Raw genomic sequence first — 6,000 nt, forward strand, 5'->3', positions numbered from 1 at the left:
AATGGTACTCCTGACAACCTGAGGTACTCCCTATCGTCGTCTTATGCTTTCATGCACCATTGCTTCCTTTTAATAAATGTTAACAACTTTGGCATGATTCATTTTTATAAGTATTGATGTATTGGAATGTGGGATGATTTTAAAATAGTGCTGCTCTTGACAGTCCTTAAGAGGGTTCTGATTTCAAAAAAAAAAAAACATAGTGCTTGGAGTTTAACAAGAAAAGTGTTACATGAAGCATCAATTTTCTTACAAATGTTTATGTCATTCCTGCATCAATCATCACAACCTTGTGTGATTAATTACAAGTATATATTGAACAATAGAATCATCTCAAGACAAACAAAACCCAATTCAAATTTTCAGAAAAACAAATCATTACCAAAGGGCACATAACTATCAAGGATAATAAGATCTCAATTTCTATCCTAACTAAATATATAACCAGACGTGAAATGAGTAGCAACATTAGACATTTGGAAATGCCAAAATGAAGCAAGATTCTGCTTACAAAGTCCGAAGGCATAAAAAAATAGACTTTTCACCTTTGTTCATGAATAACGCATAGAATCAATTGAATAGGCTTCCCTGATGTCCAAACCCAGTGAAAGAAACTATCAAACTAAATACATCTGAATAGGCACAATCTAAAAATAGATTAAATCTCGTGAGTTTTAAACCTAAAATTGGAAAGAAATGGCAGCAAATAAGAAAGAGATACAAACCTTGACACCTGAGACGCAGCAGAAGGTGCACTCCCTGAGGTGCTGTGAAAGCTGCGCGGAAATAGAGCTCAATTGGCGAAGAACTATGGATCGGCAGCGGATGGTATCAGAGCCCGGGAGCGATGGAACTTGAAGGACTTCAGGAGAAGGAGAGGGAGCAGGAGAGAGAGGAAGAGAGGGACGAGAGTACTGGGGTAAGTGGAAATCTATTGCCACAGGTCCTAAAAAAAAAAACATTATCTTATTTTGCCACGCGTCTGTTTATAACCGTGGTAACTTAACTGTTGCCACTGTTCCGCCTATAACCATTGCAATTGAGGCGTGGCAAAATGTCATTTCTGTAGTAGTGAAGTGAGAAAGCATAACTACGGGCAAAAACATGCGAGTATAGGGAAGTAATAGACCCTAAAACAAAAAGCTAACTAAACAATGCATGATAAAAAAATAAATCTACAAATATAAAATATGCTAAAGATGCATGACATAAACTAAGGGCAGAAGTACCTTATCAAAATCACTCAATGGGGTCATGATCACCCCTTCCACCACCATAATCCGGATCCACACCGACGTCATGCATTACGCTCAAATCAATCATCCCTTACTCCAATGTGTTGAAATCCATTGGGCCATTGTACCTGGGATCCGACGTGCTACCACCCCTGCAAAAGAGATCAAGATCCCTATGAAGGCGATCATGTCTCATAAACATCCGCCCGAAGGTGGCCTCCATCCAAACCGGTGGAGGGTCAGCACAGGGTGGAGTCACCACCTCATTTACCTCAACATTATCCTCTTCTTCAACTGCTAGCTCCTCATGATCCTCTTCTTCCTCTTCCTCTTGAGGCATCCTCGCCATCCAATCTTTGTAAAGCTGGTTCATTCTTTCCTTGTCAAGTAGAGGCGTAACAGTCAACCTCTTCTCCAACACATACAGTTGCCTCCCAGCTTTGTCTCTGACATTGTTGATCATGGCGGTAATCGAGTGAGGATAGACGGGTCGAGGCTTATCTTTACTCTTGTTGTAGTGGGAATAAATCCTGTAAGAAATTATCCTCGCCACATCTATAGGATGACCTCTGATGATGCAGTAGATAGCAATCAACACCACCTCTCTCACTTCAACTTGTGAGGGGGAGTCCTGCAAAAATTCAGCTCAAACTCTGGCCAGCGGTGTCATATCCTTCCTCCGCACAAAAGGGATTCCACCATGTTCATCATCTTCCCAATTTCGTCCAGGCCTAACAAGCACAAATCTAATTACTTCAAGAACTTCCGGTGGCTTGTCATGAAGTAGCTCATGTAATGTGGCCTTTTCAGGGAAGACGTCCTTCTCGTGATCTTCCGTGAAGAGACAAAGGTGCTTCCGGATGTCTGAAGGCCGGTACCGAATCACATCCCCCCCTAAACCATGATAAATAAATCGGGGGATTGGGCTTGATCTCCTGGTCGTCACAGTAAGTGTTCGCGTAGAACTCTCTAACCATGACCTCGCAAGCTAAAGGAGTGGGGTTAACCCACTTTCCCCAATTTCTTGTCTCCATAGCCTCTTGCATACCCATGACGTCTCTCCTTCCCTCCTTATAGAGAACTCTCCGCTTCTTCACACACTCTTTGTGTGCTAGAAAAGCTCGGTAAAACTCTTCCTTTGTAGATGATAGGAAACGGGAGCGGTCAAAGTTTCGGGAGGTGGAGGACGAAGTTGTGGCCTTTGTGTTGTTCGTTGCTCTTTTAGCAGGCATCTGCACAATCTTAGCACAATCACAAGCCACAACAAACGTTAGAAAAGTTAGTTAAAAACTAAATAGAAACCAAAAAGGGAAAACTATTTTACAAAATAAAAACTAAACTACCTAAGAGCACCCAACAAGACTTCTTGTGATTTTGGAAAAAAGAGAAAGATAACCACAAGAGAATTTGCTCAAAATAGACTAGAAGAGCTCATTGAGGCATTCTAACAAACACCTAGAAGGCAAAAGCAAAACTACAGTAAACCACAAAATCCTAAACTACCCAACTCAAAATTTCTCACACCCTTACTAAATTAGCACAAACTACCCACAATAAGCATATGCAACCCCAACCCAACTTGCACAAGCATCAAATCTCCCACCCAAACCCCATAGAAGCATGCATTGCAATACCCATGAACATAGATGAAAGGAAGTAAAAAATGGAACTTACCTTGAATTGGGAGTGAGTGTGAAGATGAACTTGATGCAATGCAAAGCTTGGAAGGAAAAGGGAGAGCTAAAGTGTGTGCAAATGAGAAGTGGGAAGTAGAAATGGGGTATAGAGAGAGTGGGGTACAGTTTTTATGAGAGAAAGGGGAGTTAGGGAGTGGGAAAATGAAGAGTTGGGGGTTTTAAAACCCAAAATCTTGCCAAAACACGTGACAGGGGCGCTCAAGCGCTTGAACGGGGCGCTCAAGCGCTTTGACCAGATACAAAAACATAAACTTTTGGGGTATTGGCGCCAGGGTGCCCAAGTAGGGCGCCTGAGCGCCTCACCCAGCCTTTTTTCATCATTTTTTTTTGCTTTGTTTTTAACAACTAAATTGAAATAACCAAAAGATAAAGAAATAAAAGAAAGAAAGAAAAAGAATGAGTTGTCTCCCATTTAGCCGTAGGTTATAGTTCTAGGTGGACTCTCCTTCATTTGGTGTTAGGAAGGAAATTCCTTAACAAAATCTTTGAAGTAAATCCTCCCAAGAGGCAATATCCTTTTGTTCATAAAACCAAGCCCTAGCTCCATTTGTCAAGGAATAAAGGAAGAGTTTAATTTTCAACTCATCATCAGTCACTCCGCCTTCTTGACAAGAGAGCTAGCATGGGTAAATATGACCATGTGAGCATGGAGATTCTCGTACTTTGACCCTTATACTTGTTTCCAATAACAAGCTTGATGAGAGCCGGATGAAACTCAACATCTTTTTCTTTAACCTTGAGGGTCTCTTCCGGAACCTTGGGAAAACCCTTGATCACATCACAAACAAAGTCATCAAAATGGTTAGTCTCTAACATGAGATTACTGAAAACAAAAAATCTTACATTGTCCTTACCATGAGCTGACCCTTATCAACATCAATCTTAGCTCTACCAGTAGCTAAGAAGGGTCGACCAAGAATGAGAGGAATCTTCTCATCCTCTTCCATGTCAAGCACAACAAAATCCACAGGGAACACATACTCTTCCACCCTTACCATCACATCTTCCACAATCTCATATGGTGTTTTTAGGGATCGGTCCGCCATTTGCAAGGAGAGCATAGTTGGGGTCACCTCTCCTAAATTCAGCCTCTCAAACATGGAGATCGACATCAAGTTGATGCTCGCTCCTAAATTACAGAAGGCCTCCACTTCCGATAAACGCTCGATCACTACCAGAATGGTGAAACTTCCGGGATCTCTACTTTTTCTTGGCATTTTTCTTTGTAAAATAGCACTACATTCTTTAGTCAACATCATTGTTTCATCAACCTCCTTCAAACTTCTTCTCTTGCTCAAGATGTCCTTCATAACCTTAGCATAAATAGGCATTTGTTCCAAAGCATCGAAAAGAGGAATATTGATATGGAGTTTCTTGAAAACATCCAAAAACTTGGAAAACTTCTTGTCCATGTATTTCTTGACCAATGCTTTAGGGAATAGAACCTTGCTAGTTTCAGGAGTAGGATCAACCACCACTCTAGCTTTGATAGGCACAACAACCTCCCCCTTAACTATCTCCTCACTTTTTTCTCTCTCTGTTTTTTTCTTCAACTTATTCATCACTCTCCCACTTCTACTGGTCACAACGGAGGCATTTTCTTGCTTGGGGTTAGGGATAGTATCGGAAGGAAATTTACCTTGAGGCCTCTCCACTATTTGCTTGGCCAGCTGGCCAAATTGGTTCTCCAAATTCTTGATAGCCGCCGCTTGGTTCTTGTAATTATTTTCAGTTCGGTTGATGAAAGTCTCAACTAGCTCCTCCAAGCAATTCTTACTACCACCACCATCAACTCCACCTCGCTCTTGTTGTTGTCTTGAGGTTTGGCCTTAGACACCTTGATTAGGAAATTGTCTTTGAAAGTTACCTCCTTGTCCATTGTTGCTTTGCCTCCAAGAGAAGTTCGGGTGGTTTCTCCATCCAGGGTTATAAGTATTAGAGAAGGAGTCATTTCGAACTAGACCCATGGCCTTGACTTCTTCTTCTGGTATAGTATCGGTACAACTTTCACTATCATGAGGCCCTCCACAAGTCACACACTCCACTTTGGCTACTCTAGCACCGACCACATTGGTCGCCTTCATTTGGCTCTGAATTTCAGCCATTTTCTTGGAGAGTTGCTTGTTGGAGGCAATGATTTGATCATAAGCTTCGACTTCAAGCACTTCTCTTCGAGCTTGGCATTCATTATTAGAGTTCATGGCTCTCACAGCCATCTTTTAAATCAATTCATACCCAACTTTGGAAGAAGGGCAGTGAACTCTCCATTTGAAGCCGCATCCAAACCAAACCTCGAAGAGTATTGGAGACCATCATAGAACTTTGCCACTTGCTCAGGTTGGGTGAGGTTGTGTTGAGGACACTTCCTCAAGAGCTTCTTGAAACGCTCCCAAGCTTCATAAAGGTTCTCATCAACGGATTGAGCAAATGTCATGATATCATTCTTAAGCTTTCTCAAGAGGGCTCTTGGAAAAAATCTTGTGGTGAACTTCTCTGCTAGATCCTCCCAAGATTCAGCAGTGTCCCTCAATGAGAATGGAAACAAACTTAAGCGGATTGTGTCCGCTGAGACATTTTGAACTCTATAAGTGTTGCAATTGCGGATAAACCGCTCCATGTGTGCATGAGGATCTTCAAGAGCACCTCCACCATACTTATTTTGGCTCACCAAGTTTATGAAGGTCGGCCTCAGCTCAAAGTTTCCCATGCCATCGGGGAAAACTATGTTGCCGAGATAATCGTAGCTCATGGCAGCGGAGGTGAGGTTTCTAAGAGAACGATTGGCATTCTCTGCCTCTTGCTCTTGAAGTATTTGAGCAATAGCCTCTTGCACTCTTTCCTCGATGTAGGCTTACAATTCCTCCTCCGTCATTTGGACAACCATGGCGGCAATCTCAGCAGCTCTTTGCTAAGCTCGACGATGGTGAAGAGTACGTTCAGGCTTCGGATCAAACAACAATGGATCCGTATCAAGCCTACCTTGCATAAACTGAAATCACAAAAACAAGGAAAAAGTTACTAACACCTATTCAATGCAATGTTTAGCAAAGCAAAAATACACACTACAA

At 42.0% G+C, this 6,000-nt stretch overlaps 1 non-coding gene across 1 annotated transcript; it reads left to right on the top strand.

The window, feature by feature from the left end:
* Window positions 1-5,277: 5,277 nt before the first annotated feature.
* On the top strand, window positions 5,278-5,384 carry LOC130734743 (small nucleolar RNA R71). The gene has a single exon (XR_009018089.1). It is a non-coding gene; the product is annotated as a small nucleolar RNA R71 (small nucleolar RNA).
* The last annotated feature ends 616 nt before the right edge of the window (window positions 5,385-6,000 follow it).

The sequence above is a fragment of the Lotus japonicus genome, chromosome 1 (assembly GCF_012489685.1).
Source record: "Lotus japonicus ecotype B-129 chromosome 1, LjGifu_v1.2".
Classification (NCBI taxonomy): Eukaryota; Viridiplantae; Streptophyta; class Magnoliopsida; order Fabales; family Fabaceae; genus Lotus; species Lotus japonicus.